Here is a 14,919-nt window from a genome sequence, read left to right on the forward strand (position 1 = left end):
TTTAAGTAAATTGTACAGAGTTACAAAATAAACAAGTGGAGTAATTCTTGAATAGCTGTACTGTATAGAAACTACTGTGAGAATCAAAAAGTATGCCCTACCTCTGGTTTACTTCCCTTGAGCTTCTAAAAAAATTGGCTTCCTATTCCTAGTTTAATCAGCACAATTGGTACTTCATTACAAGAGCAACCAGAGCAGTTGTCAAGCCCTACTGTAAAGCCCAGGGGTCCTGTATTTAAGCCACATCTTTGGGTTTCATCTCATTTTCTGTCAGCTTAGAACTTGTTATTAGAGTCCCCAAAGATTGACTCTACCCACCAGGAGAAATGATAGGCATCACAAGTAGTTGCAAGATAAGCCTTAAAGTCTTTTCTTTGAAATTCTCTTCTAAATAGGTTGAAAAGGATAGTTTCTTTTATACAAATCACTGAAGTAACTTGCTTTTTCCTGATCCTCTCTGTTTTTTCTTTCACCCTTGCCATTTCCTCAAAGCCAACTGGTTGAAGCAGCTTTAGGGTGAATGGATGCAATGTGATGTACTACAGTAGAGAAAATTTGGGGTTTTCTCAGGACTACTGTTGTTCTTCTCAAGTGGAACCACTTCTCTAGAGGAAAGTTCTGTGATACTTCTTCTAAAGTAAAATGCAAAACTCATTTTGAATGTGTAATCATTTTCAGCTCAGTCAGCCATGCGAGTGCCTTTTAATTTTGTCATATAATGCCAATTTCAATGGTACTGGGACTTTATCCGTGAGGTTTCCTAATGAATGTTACTTACCAGCGAAATGGCAGGTAATTTTATTGGCCATGGAGATGATCCCTTCAATCCCATGTAGCAAGAGATGCCAGGAGAACAGCCTCAGGCTTCCTATCCCTTAATCTTGGGGTAATGCTTTTGCATTTCCTGGTCTCATCCCTCCAGCTTGGTCTTTTCAAGTGTTACGCACAGTTTTGTTGTATCAGTATCTCCCTAAAAATCATGCAGGTTTATAGTGAGATAAGTACTGTTTATTTCTGGACAGAGAAGTTCAATTTTAGATGAAGTTATTCCAGGCTATTAGACCTAACCACTTTCACCTTTCTAATTCTGCTTAGCTAACTGCAGTTTGGTTGAGAGAGGAACTCCTACAATACACTTTGAGTATTTAGCAGGGTGGAATGAAGACATCCTCAGTGTTCTTTACTGAAGCCAGGAAACAATTTTTCATGCTTTTTAGTAAAGTCTCGATATATTTAGCAGTTCCTAGAGAAACAGCATTGATACACTCTTTATCTAATAGTTTGGTCAAGATTTCCAAAGGGTGTTCAGACCTGCCTTTTGAAGATCTTTCCCTCTCTCAAGCACCTGTGTGGTTCTGCCAACACCTCAGTTCATAATTGGAGAGTAACAGAGTGGAAAGAACATGAGACCATGCTGTCCCACTTAACTCTGAGCCTGTATATTAAGAACAGAAGTTCTGTTCTGGCTTCTCCTAACCCTTGAGAAGCACTGTGACATTCCTGCTTGTTGAGTTGTTGGTAGTTCACGTGCAGGGTGCCTTCAAGGGCTGTAATCCTGTAATGCCTTGTCTCTATCCCCTGTAGGTCTTCAGGAAGCACCTGCTTCCACATAAGCTGCAATAACTGCTCATTTCTAAATGTTTCAGAATAACAGTGGGGTTTTAACATTTGGAACTAATCAGAGTGTCTTTTTCTAGAGCCAGTCTGTGCTAGATAAAGGCTAGATGGTGTCTTTCGCATTCAGTCATTAACTTACATTAATGAATAAATTCACAGTCAACCCCTGCTCACATTCTGGGTATCTGGGCATCACTGTAATCCTGAGGAGACAGTTGAGTTCAGAGCAGAGGTGAAGGTCAGTGTGGTTCTGTTGAGCTAGTTCTGGTCAACTTTTTTATCCTCAGTTCATTTAAACACATAAGACTAATTCTTTCCCCTGTCCTTGTTTTCCTATCTACATCATTTTTACAGATTATGTAGGCTTAAAAAACATGTAGCATGTTAACAGAGCTTTGCTGAGGTTAAAAAGTGAACAAAAATCCATGAGTCAGATTAGAAGTGTTTGACCAAGACCTTCAGGTCACAGAGCAGGGCTCAAGACATATTTGACACAAACAGTCACTGTTTGGTTGTTTGTTTGTTTTTATTTCCTGTTAACACACAGTCAGAGGGGGTAAACTTCACAATCATTGTGGATAAAATGGGTGAATTTAGTCCTCAGACATGACCATCGGAGATTAAAAAATGCTTTATCACAGAAGGATAAATCCTGCTTACATTCTTTTAAGTTTTATTGATATTTTAAAGTACATCACCAGTATTTTGTCATCTGTGGTAAAATGCTCTAAGGTTAAAAAAAGTCTGCAAATAAGCCTGGTTTATTAGTTTTGTTTACTTCATACATGTAAAGCATATTAAGTATTCTAAAAAACACACTTTCTGAAAACATCTCAAAAGATGCTGTAATCTGTTTGTAATTATTAATGTGCTAATGGAATATGTTTGAGCAGTCTCAGTTTGCATGACTGAGTGCCAAATCCTGCTCACTCTAGTTACTTGAGTAGATGATCCTTTTAAACTAATGAGCAAGATTTGGCCTCAAGGTCTTCTGCCTGGGGAACACAGTAATGATACTTTGCATATTCCTGCTGGTGCTAAATCATTTGTTGAAAATAAAGATTCTAACTAGAAATTGTAAATAAAATATTTATGGCCTGGTCCTTTTGACAGACTGAAAATTTTATCATTTGCCAATACTTTTTGGCCTTATTTCAAGTTTCCCTTTTGGATTTGTTGGGATTCTCTTTTTTTTTTGAGTATGTGGACTGTGTTAATGTGGCAAGTCATTGGCAGGTGTGGCTTCCTGTGCTGCTTCCTGTAAGGCCCATAACGTTCCCGTGGTGCATCAGGATACAGATGACTCTTCACTGCTGTATTTCCATGTTAGCCTTCATCTTGTTATTGTAGCTGTTTGCACAAACAGTGTTCTCTGCTAAAACTTCAAGAAATTCAGCCATTACTGAATGCTTTGGGGGAAGCTGTTGAGAATTCAAAAATACCCTTTTAAAGTAATTTTAAAATCTAAATGGGCTAATTAGCCTTGCCTATGAAATGAACTGGAATATCACATGTCAGTTGCTAATCTTTGCTATAAATTGCTAGCATTTCACAATTCTACCATCAACTTAAGAACATTGTAAATACAAGCTTTGGGAGGAGTTATATTAGTTTCAGATTGTGCATTGCAAAAGAGTTTATAAGACTAGTGAATTAGTATTTTGAGACCTATTAAATTACAACATCTAGAACATGAAAATGAGTGTGCTGGTGTTAGGGCATAGAGGGCTTTTGATAATCTGCACTTTTACATTCTTGAGTTTTGGCATTTTAACAAACAAGCATTTAATTTTCCATCTACTGTCTCGTCATGTGCAGGCCTTGTGATCACCAGTTGCTGTCTTCAGACATTTGTTTTAGTTAGCAGAGCAAGCAGGCAAATTTATGACTTGTAAACCCTTGTAGGATGAAGTTCTCTGAAGAGCCATTTGATTAAGTTGCCTTATTCTATTACATTGCACTCATGGTATGTCTCTGCTTCCTTGTTTACTGTTCAGACACTGAAGATGTGATGTAAAAATACGTGCTACAAATTTTTATTCATAAATTACTGATGAATACCTTTGTGTCACCTGTTAATACAGCTCTTGTAAATGATGCCTTTTATGCCATCTTGTAAATTGTTTAAATTATTTTTCTTTTTATAGATCCTCATTATTGAATGTACAGATTAGATCCCTTTACTATGTCACTGAGTAATTTGATTTGGGCCCAAATATGGCCAATGCTATAATTCATCCCATCGAAACTGTAAATAATTCTTTACTGCTTGTTTGCATGAATGAAGTTTGGATTTCATTTGCTTTGTCATAACCCAACTCCTCTGTCATGGGCCTACTTTTTACAGTTTATTTTCCTGGGTTTGTTACCATTTGTTCTGTACGAATGTTGAAACAGTCCTTTGTCTTTTCCTAATAAATAATTTGAGATTGTTCATTGTTGGCCTGCATTTGTGGGGTTTGGGGAGGGATTTCTGGGTGTTTTCATTCAGCATCAGAAGTTGCTGTGATATTTGATACTGGGGGTCGTGGAACATTTTTATACTACAGCAACATGACTGGTGTGGTTTCATGCTCTTTCCTTCCTCTGATAAGCTGATACTTCACAGCTCTAAGATTCATGTCCTGTTTTTAGAAACATTGGATGTCCTAAAGAACATTCAGTTGTGCAGCATTGAAGAATAAAACATGCTATGAGGGCACTGCAAGCTTTCCCCTTCCAAATTAACCTGAGAGCACCTGCTGCTTCCTGCACGTGGCTGGGTGAATCAGAGGCATTTTACTGTTGAATAAAATACTTCATGCATAAACTGCACATTATATATAAACTGTAATTACTTCTCTGCTGGAATTGCCCTTTCCTTATGCTTTCAAAAGCCAAATTCCGTTGTCCTGAGGTTGTTTGAACTTGCGTGCCCAAGAAGTTGTGAGGAATGAAGCCTGTGCCACAGCAGCATGCTGGCACTGCATCTTGACAGGCTTCCTGTGTCAGAGGTGGTTCTTCAAGGTTTTGTACAAATATTTTAGCCATCCAAACCCCAAATCTTTGCTTTAAACTGCCAAAAATGAAAATCCTCTTCTGTGTGGTATCTCCCCTGAGCCTGGCAAAGAGGAGCTCTGCACCACACTGATATTTTTTAAGGGAAATGAGCTGCTAAGAAACACGGGTTGCTTTACAAGTTGAGAGGGTGCTGATTAGTTCAGTGTGCCTTTTTTGTGCAGAAATAGCTCTTAGAGTGAATTGCAGCAGCTTTTTGTGGAAGCTGGTTTGCATTTCAGCTGGAGTCCTTAACTGATTCCTGGTGCAGCCCTTGTGCAAGCTGAGGGGACAGGGCAAGCTGTGTGAGCTTCATTTACTTCTGTTTTAGCTGTTGTTCTGATTTTTTTAAAAAAAGTTTGTATGAAACAAGTGACTTCCTCTTGCTGTAAGACTGTTCAAGCCAGCTGTATTTGCATTATTTTTTCGACTCAGAAATGCAAACCTCTAATGATACTTACAACTTCCCTCTTCTTAGAACTATAGATGAAAAATTGTTTGCCTTTTATCCTGGAGTGAAACCCCCTTAATCCAAAGGCCTCTCTGTCCATCAAGAGCTGTTCAATAAGTAGATCCACTTTCTGCCATTTTGGGCCACAGCACAGAAAAGTAACAGTCACCTTGTGCACCGTGTGTGGGAGCACCAGGGTTGGCCACACTGTTCCCAGCCCTGGGGGAGCAAGGCAGATGTTGACCAAGATCTCCAGGTTTATGGCTGCTTGGAGACCAGCCTGCAATCTGTGAGTAACACAGTGTTTTCCTCACTTTCCTGGAGGGGCTGTGTTAAATGTATAAAAGGTTGAGTCTTTCATAACTGAGGTGTGTCCAGATAATGCAAATTATCGAGCTGCCTCTGGCGTAATCTGTTCATGCACTTTTTATATCACAGGCTTGGCCTGCTTTGTGTAGTTATTGATGTCTTTTGATAGCAGACAATACAAATTCCCCGGGGAAAATTCCCTTGTAGGTGTACAAAGGTTTCCAGCAGAAATTTAAGAGGAAAAGACATTACTTCTTAAGGAAGACTTTTCAGGTCCCTGTTGGAGAGCTGCACTCAGGGTGTGGGGAATGCTGAGATGCTGCTTTGTGCCTCTCTCCCAGCGTGTTGCTGTTACTCACTTGTCCCCTGGTTCAGCAGAGACTTCAGGAATGGCTTTACCTTTCATGAAAGGCACATTGCTGGGCTGATGGTGAGCACATAAGGACAAGGGTGGAAAAAGGTACAACCCAAACAAACTCAAAACTCCAGAGTCAGTAAGACCCCATCCTTTGTAAGTTGATACCAGGGGAATGGTAAGTGTGCAGCTTCTAATAACGTGATCTCCTTTCTGGCCGTTAATTTTATTTATTTTAAATTTGCAATTGATTCAGCTCTCAGTCTGGGGTATTTAATGCAGCCAGTTTTTGAGACAGCCACCGTTCACCATTCTCTGGAAACCAGTCTGCTTTCTATTGCTTGCCCCCCTTTCCCAAATCCATTGTCCCACAGCTGCTGGTGTGGGTGACACACAGGCAGGGCCCTTGCTCTGGGCTGAGGTGTAGCATCAGCTTCTGATTCAGCCAGGAAAGGTGAGTAATTTCAACAGTTTTACTTATAAAAGGGGTGCCTCTCCAGCCTCTGCAGCCACTGTTTGCATGAGGGGTATTGCTGACAGCTGGAGGCCATAGCTCCCTCAGCTTTTCCCAATCAATCCATTATCCCTAAATTAACACCCCACCTGTCTCTGGTATTTTTGGGGTGATTCTCAGCTCAAACTGAGAGCTGCAGGTGACAGGAAAACACTTTGGTCCTCCAGTTTTTGTGTCCTCTGAGGATTGGGGTTTGATTCTGCTACCACAGGAAAACACGACGTGGAGAAGGTCAATGTAAAAAAGCCTTCAGACAAACAGATATTCAGTCTTGCTATGGGGCACTTTTAAAAAATGTGTTCCAGTCCCACCAGGAATGTCTGTAGATGTTACAAGCATTTTTCACACCAAACACTGCTGCTCTTTGCTCTGAAGGGTGAGAATGGAACCTCTGGGGATCTCATAGAAGGGCTGTGATTTCAAGTTCTCTATTTTCAGCTGCTTTTCTCCCTCACACTGGGACCTTGCACAGGGAAGGGGGGCAGAGAGTTGCCAATGCAAACAGCTCTGCTGCCAGACCAAGAGAGGAGCTTTAGGCAAACACTGCAGTATGCAGGAGGCTGCCTCAGCACACAGATAGAGTTACAAAACACAGAACTTTCCAGCCTCAGACATTAATGTGGTGTTAATTAATGTGGTATTAATTTTAAGCTGTTTGGTGACAGTTCACTAGCTGTGGTTGTGCTTTGGCTCTGTGTCCTTTTTCTCTGTATCAACTAACAAACCCAAGATTAATCTTGACACAAAAACAACCTCTCACTTCCCACCCAAGGCTCTATAGGAACTGCCTCAGTGTGGTGATTTTCCCCATTTGGAGTGGGTGGGAATTCCCTCTTGCCTGTAGTCCAGGACAGTGACAATAGATGCTCACCCCATGTGGTTTTGTATCATAAAGATGTGACACTTGGGGACATGGTTTAGTTATGGGCTTGGCAGTGCTGGGGGAATGGTTGGACTCAATGATCCTAAAGATCTTTTCCAACCTAAATGTTTCCATGTTTTCCTTTAACTGGAAGTGTTCAAAAAACATGGAGATGTGCTTATGGACATGGTTTAGTGGTGGACCTGGCAGTGCTGGGTGAATGGTTGTAGGATGATGTAGAGACACATATATTTCTAATTTAGTTGCCTCTAGCACTTCTTTTAGAAGAAGTCTAACCATGGGTGTTAAAAATATATCCAGTGATCCATTACAACCTCTGATAATTTGTGTGAAACCTAAAGTACCCTTATTGTAACACTTTGGTACCTTATTTCAAGTCTGCACTTCCTTATCATCATCTCCACTATTAAATTGATATGCCAACCATCAGAGGCATTTATACTTTGACCAAAGCACGTTTTTGAAAGCAAACTTTAACATAAAACTGCGGGGGTTTTTTAACCAGCCCAGCCCACACTCAATAAGCAAGGGTTTGATTGTTTTGCTCCAAGTAAGAGGAGTCACAGCTATAACTCCAGTTCTGGAGTTCTGCCTCAATATTGGCACATCCCTGGTCTGTACTTGCACTAGTCATTCTAAGTCTTCTGGACCAAGGAAACCCGAAATTGCCTCAATCACCACCTCGATCATCTGTTGGTTTATGCTGCCTTCTGCAGCTCCTCCTAGGCATGATGGTTGGTTCCAGGTGGGCTTGGCTGGGAGCCTGAAACCCCTAAGGAAGTGAAGCTGTTTCAGAACCATTCTAAGGTTATTTTCAAATAAATTTGCTAAGTTTTGTTAAACTCCATTTTATCCAACCTGCTGGACCTGGGAGCATTTCCATGGACATGGGGGTTTGGGGTATCCCTGGGGTGTGCCCCCACTCTCCCACATTCACAGGGATTGTACAGACAGTCAACAACAGTTAAAGATCCAGCTCGGGGGCATTTGATCTGGGACCTGCAGTGACTTACAGAAACAGGTTTAATTTCTCCTCAGAGCAGGCAGGACATGTGAGCAGGTGTGACACGTGCTGCTGCTCGTGTTCCTGCTCTCAGCAAATCCTGCACAACGGGACTATGAACCGATGGGAGGAAAGGTTGAGCCTTTGCTTCTGGGAGGTGAAACACGGGCACTGAGTTTGCCTCTCATGAGCTGACATGGTGTTGAAGGTAAAGCTGGGTTTAGGACGTGCTGTTTAACCTAAAAATCGTGTCCCAGTGCGATGTGATGGCACAATAAGGCTTTGGGTCACTCCTCACAATATTTAATTAACACATCACTGGTCTCGAGTCACTGTAGTTCCTGGAAGAGATTTTTTCCAAAGCAGAGAGTGTCAAACAAATACTAAGAGAAATGTCACACTCAAAGCCTCTTTCCCAGTTGCTGCAGCTCTTTCTGATGGGAAGTGTTGCTGGAGAAAAAAAAAATCCCAGCATTTTTAGAGAGATTTCCTAACAGCCCTTTCAACAGATACGAAACTAGACGTGTTGAAATAACACTTGTCACTTGCGTGTTTGTTTGAAATATGATTCTAGTGTAGGGTATCATTCATGATTTCATTCAAATGCCTGTGTTCCTACGAGACTGCTCTCCTACCCTCTCCAGCTCCCACGCATACAACAACAGCATTTTACTCAAAGGGAGTATCTCTTTCAGACTCTAATAACTTGCTGCTTGGCTCTTCATTCTCTGTCTTCAGAGACATGTGATCCTCTTGAGCTGCCAATTTTTAGCCTGGTATAGGCTTATAAATATATCATTCTGAGGCTATGGAAACTAAAGGGGTCTTTTTTTTTTTTTTTTTGCACAATATTTTTCTTTTAGAGAATTTCCTGAGAAACTGAGCGCAGTTTATTTCAAAAATACAGAAATCATTCCTTCAGCTCTTAACTCTGCTTTCCCTGCTACCTGTGTGTAAATTGCTGGAAAACATGCCTTCATTCTTAAAATACTCTTTTTCAATCCCTTTTTATTAAAAAGACGTTGGGATTTTTTTGTTGGGTGACTCCCTCATGCCTTCATGGAGCAGCTCTGCAGGGCACAGCCTCTCCCCAGAGTGTCACTGCATTCCTCAAGGGCAGAACTGCTCCTGTGGGGCTGGTGAGCACTACATCTGTCCCAGTTTGCTATTATCTCTAGCTGTAGCTGCTCCTCAGAGCCTGTGCCTGCAGCATTGCATTTTTGGGCTTGGCCCTGGCAGGGCACACATCCCAGGGTTCACCAGGCCTGTTGAACACAGATCTGGCCTTGCTGGAGCTCAGAGGTGCTCACAGGACCCACCACGGTGCCTTCAGAGCTGGGCTGTGACTGAGCCTGGGCTGTGCTGGGCATGTGAGTGTGGTTTGTAAGTGGGCCAGCTGGTCCTACCAGGACTAAATGCCCCTTGGTGCACCCTGTGCTTGGCACAGCTGTGTTTCTGCCTCATACAATGAATAATTTGGGCAGTGGTGCCAGCAGAAGCACTTGTGAGCCTGACATGATGCGTGTGAACAGGCAGAGAGAGCAGAGGGAGGTGTGGTGGGTTTGGGTAACCCTGGGCACTGGGTACCTCCCCTCCCCACAAACCCTGCCCTTGGCAGGGCAATGAAGTGAAACTGCTCTAACAAGTTTTCTTTAGTGATTTAGGCTTAACAGAATCATCCTTGAGCCTCTAAATTGTTTCCACAGAACCCGACGTTGGTCCTTTTAAGTCGTCTCTTGCCGCCCTCCGCCCTGGTGCTGTTACTGATGCAGGTCTGTGTTCCCTCACCACAGCACCACCCTGGCTGGAGTTAATACCTTTCCTTCTAGGGCAGCAGCTCCTCATGCACGTCCAGGGGTTCTGGTTCAGGGAAATGCCTCGTGCTGGAGCTGAAGGAAGTGCCTCCAGCTGGTGCTTACATTCCAATGTTTGCACTAGCATGTTCCCACTAGGCTGCCTGAACAGCAAAATATTGAGTTCAGTGCACTCTCACTACTTGATGTTTTTATCGTTTAAGGCTTGAGACAACTTGTAAATGCTTAAAATAGCATGAAAATCCCTGTGCTGGCACAGACTCCCAGCCTTATTGGAAGGCTGTCTGCCGTTCTCCTGGCGTGGAAGTTTCATATGTTCCAGGGAACAATTATGGTACAGCAAAATTTTAAATAACCAAAGCTATGTGGCAGTTATCATTTAAAAGCAAATCCATAGCTCAAGGGTGTCAGAATAGCGAGCTGATTCAAAAATCAGAATTGAAGAGCAATTGTGAGTACCTTGGCTTCAGAGTATTTCATTACAGGATCACCATTGATTTCCACAATTATTTAAAAGTATTACATGGAAGTTGGGGGTTTTCTGTATAAACTACAAATAGCTGCACTATTTCCAGGTTCTGTATGTTCCAGGAACGTAATATGTAACATAAACTTTGAGTGAAGGAAGGAGGAAGAGGGGAGAAGGGTTATGAGGAGAAGCTGAGCATTTGCTCCCAGTGGCAGCTCAGCTCATCCTGGAGCAGGGAAATGAACCTTGGCAAGTTCATCACACAGGTCTTTTCACGTGAGCCCACCCCTCATTTTAGCAGCCCTGGCCCTGGCCCTTTTCAGGACCCCATTTTTCCAGCATCAAAGCTCCAGGCTATGTGCTCCCTAGAGTAAAGCTAAAGCAGGTCTGCCCTTTCCCTGCTGGGAAACAGCTCCTCCCTGCAGGGGTGCCACAACTGGGAGGGTTGGGACTGCTGCCATCAGTACCTTGGTTCTCACTCATTGATCCCTGGAGGTCTCTTGCCTTTGCCAACAGGGAAGGGTGTGTTTGCTTGGGAAGCAATGGGAATGGTGGCCTGTGTGTTACCGTTTGCTGTGTCTGCCCTGTCAGGGCTCCAGTGTGAGGTGCCACAGCTCTCCACAGGCTCTGTGCTGGTGCCTGCTGCCCCCCTGGTCTGGCACACAGGGGAGGGCATATGCTGGCTTGTGGTTTTTTGGAAGCAATGAATCCAAAATAGGAGATGTGGACTTGAGCAGTCGGATGGGTGCAGTCCCCCATCCCTGTCCCATCACACAGAGTGTGCCCAGAGGGTGGGAAGCAGCAGTCCCTGTGAGGTTGGTCCCTCAGAAGGGACTTGCCCAAGAAAACATGACTGCCAATATACCTGTCCCATTCACAGTGCTCTTTGTCCTGCCTTATATAATTAGTCCTAAAATCTTGGTGGAATACTCCTCCAGAGCAAGAAGTGACCTTTGTGTTGCTGTTTGTACCAGAGGAGTGTGACTGGGGTAAGAGAGGCATGGGCTGGCTTTACCACTGTGGTATTTTAACCAGTGTTATGGACAACAGAGAGCAGAGCAGGTTTGCTCTGAGAGTGAACCTTAACTGGGGGTATCTGATCGAGTTATAGCCTCCCTCTGCCAGTGAAGCCTCTCCCTTGGCATGGGCTGTTGGGGAAATGACAGCTTTGGCTGTTAGACTAGAGTGGGAAGGAAATTTCTCACGTTGGTGTCCAGCAGTAGAGATGGCCAAATTCTGCATGTAAAGGAGAATCAGGCTCTTTCTGGAGCCTCTCAGCACATTCCAGTGCCAGTGCCCAGCCCTGCCCACAACAGGCACAGGACACCTCTTGACTCTCTTGGACAGTGTGCCATGAGTGCTGCCAGAGGCCTTTGGCTAAGTGATAAGCTGCTTATCTTCCAACTGTCTATTTTTTTACTTAATTCTGAATAAATGCTCCTCTGAGCTGGCTAATAAAGTTGTATCTTAGGGTAAAAGAATGACTGGAGTTTAACCTTAGCTCTTAAATCATTCTTTATCTTTTTTTATCAGTATGCACGTGCTCATACACCATGTTAAATCTTTCTGAGAGAGAATGGCAGTATCCAAACATGTGGTTACCAGCTGCAGCCAGCAGCTAAAATATCACATCCATGGTCTCTTCAGGTGCAGATGAAATCCAGATGCACAAACACTTGAGTTCTCCACAAGGGAGATGCTAAATGGTGCTTAAAAACCATTGTATCTTGGCTTTTCATGCTATGGACACATTCAGATTATTTTTGCAGCAAATCTAATGACTAGTTGCTGCCTTTTTTTTTTTTCTTCTTTTAATATACATTATTTTACCATTCTGGATAATTTAAAAATGTCAACATTACTGAAATGCATCTGCTGAGGGAGGATGTTTGCTTCACCTCGAAATGGCCTGATGTTTCTGGAAATGTTTTGGCCCTCACAGGAGTCCCAAGGCGGAGATGTGAGTGTGAGAAGCTTCTAGGAATGTGGAGCTCTTTGCTGCTTTTTCCTAGCACAGCTGTATTTTTAGCTCTCCCCATGTTAAAAGGCTGTGTCTGGGAAACAACAGGAGGTACTTTAGCTCCTTTATATGAACAGCCTGACTGTTCATTCTTGATGGATTTTTTTGCTTTGTGAAACAGATTTTCTTCCCTACAGCTGCGATATCTCTGTGAAATTATAGGTGAGTGCCACAGACTCACTGGGCATCAAATTAGAAGTGAAATGAAGCAGGAGCACTGAGAGGCACCAAAACCAAAGGTCACCCTGTGCTCCTGGGAGGAGCATTTGCTGTCCCCACATGGGAGAGGGCAGGCAGTGGCCATCACCTGCCCAAAGCCCTGCCTGCTCCACAGGGGCTGCCTGCAGTTGGCACCAGCAGCTCAGGGCACATTATTGGGCTGGGAGAAGAGCTGCTGTGGTAAGAGGCGTGTCAGCCACGGCCAGTGTGCCTCTGATGGCTCCTTCCTGCCCTCTGAAAACTCACATGGCCTTTTCTCATCAGTGGAAGGATAACGACACTTCCCTGGGATCAGGCTCGCAGCAGAGCTCTGCAGGTGGCACAAAATGCAGTTCACAGCTTTCAGCATCAAAAAGCCCTGTGTTTTGTAAGCATAGCTACAGTGGGAGGTGACATTAAAGGTATCAAGCATTTAATGTCCCAAAGAGAAAATAAATGAGCATAATATTGTTACTTTGCTGTCTCAGTTGCAGCTGCTGGTGATGCTTTTCCCTTCTCCTGAGCAGCAGCCACATCTAAGGGCTGTGTGATGTCCCCAGCTGCCATGGGCCTGGTGGCAAGGAGATCTGCTTTGCCCTTGGGAGGGTTCAGGGTGTCCCTGTGTCCCCCCATGCAGCTCACTGCATGGAGGATGGAAAACAGCCTCTTCCATTTGTGTGTCTGCTATTGGGCTTTAGGTGGCTACTTATGTCACTTTTTTAAACCTAAATACCTTCTTCATGACAAGTCTCATCTCTGTGGAAGGCTAATTGCCTATGATGCATCCTGAATGTGGCCAGGGATGTGTCACCCTGTACAGGACAAGCTTGCTGCTCCAAGTGTTTCCCAGTCAGGGAGGAGAGGGGAACAGCCAGGATACTCCTGCACTGATAGCTAGGGATTGAATTTGTACAAAAACAAAGAACTTTTTGTACTGGAAGCATATACTTAGTGCTTTCTCCTCATCATGATAAAGACTTCAGGTGTCAGTTTGTGGTATCAAAAGCATTACACGTGGCTGAGAGCTACAGGTCTTGCTCTGCAGGTCCCAGTGCCACAGGGCTCTGAGGAGGAGATGCTCAGTGCTGCAGCTCACAGCTCAGAGCACTCACTGTGCCTGTCATCCTTGGATTTCCTTCCTCTGGGGGACGTTAATTAAGCTGTCTTAATCAGGATGCAGGCTTGCAGCATCAGTCCACAACAAGAGGAATCAGCTTTAGAGGCTCCCAGATGCTCTCAGAGCTCCCCTGGATGCAGTTGTGTGCTCGGTGAGCAGCACCCAGCTGTGGGGGGTTGAAGGACCAGCTGAGGGACAGGTGAGTGTGTGTGTCAGTGACACACGTGCTGGAGCAGCTTGGGAAGTGTTCCTGTGTGCTGAACTCACATCAGCAAATGCCATCAAACCTCGTTCCTGGGAGATACCAACCCAAACCTCCTGCCAGCAATAAGGTGGCGGATGTGTGAGATGTGTGTAACACCAGCCATCATCCATAGCCACCTCCCATTTAAGTCATTTCCCCATTAATTTCCTTGCTTTTCCAGGACTGATTTTGCCAAGGAGCTTCATCAGTGCTGAGCTACATGCCAGGTATTTGCTTTTTGTACATACACAGTGGCTTCCATTGTAAAGGTGTTTCATTCTTGCATCCCAAATGGAGAGGAAACCTAAATTTAATGGTTAGATGTGCCTCTACTTATTCCAGCATGCTTTTGGAAGAACATACTTTTGTGGGCACTGTTTCCAGGCGTGTAACTGAACGGGTATGTAGCAGAGGATTTTTTAGATCCCTGTTGCTCCTTAGAGAGTGGACAGCAGTGGGAGAAGTGCCTTTGGAGCAGGATGGTCCTCGGGTGACGGATTAACCCAAGTCCTGGAGGTCTTTTCTGTTTGAATGGTATCCACACAAAACCATCACTGGGGTAAATCCCCTAACACAGGAACAACATCCTATTCCACTTCTAGACCAAGATGCTCTGTTCAAAATAAATCAAAATCAAAAAAACCCAACAAAAGCCCCCCTACATAACCAAGATCTCCAGCCCTGGAGGTGGCAGGCATGTGACCCATTGCACAGACCACGAGCCAGGGAGCTCTGGGAGACGGGAGAAGCTGCTGAGCAGATGGTTAACGCAGCGGGTTGGGAATGCAGAGGTGCAGAGCTCCCGGGATGTGCATGGCCTCGCTCCTTATTTATCCTTGTGCGCGCAGGGAACAGCTGTGTTTACAGGAGGTAAAGCCAAGCTCGGCGC

This window comes from Pseudopipra pipra, chromosome 15 (genome assembly GCF_036250125.1).
Source record: "Pseudopipra pipra isolate bDixPip1 chromosome 15, bDixPip1.hap1, whole genome shotgun sequence".
In the NCBI taxonomy this organism is placed as follows: Eukaryota; Metazoa; Chordata; class Aves; order Passeriformes; family Pipridae; genus Pseudopipra; species Pseudopipra pipra.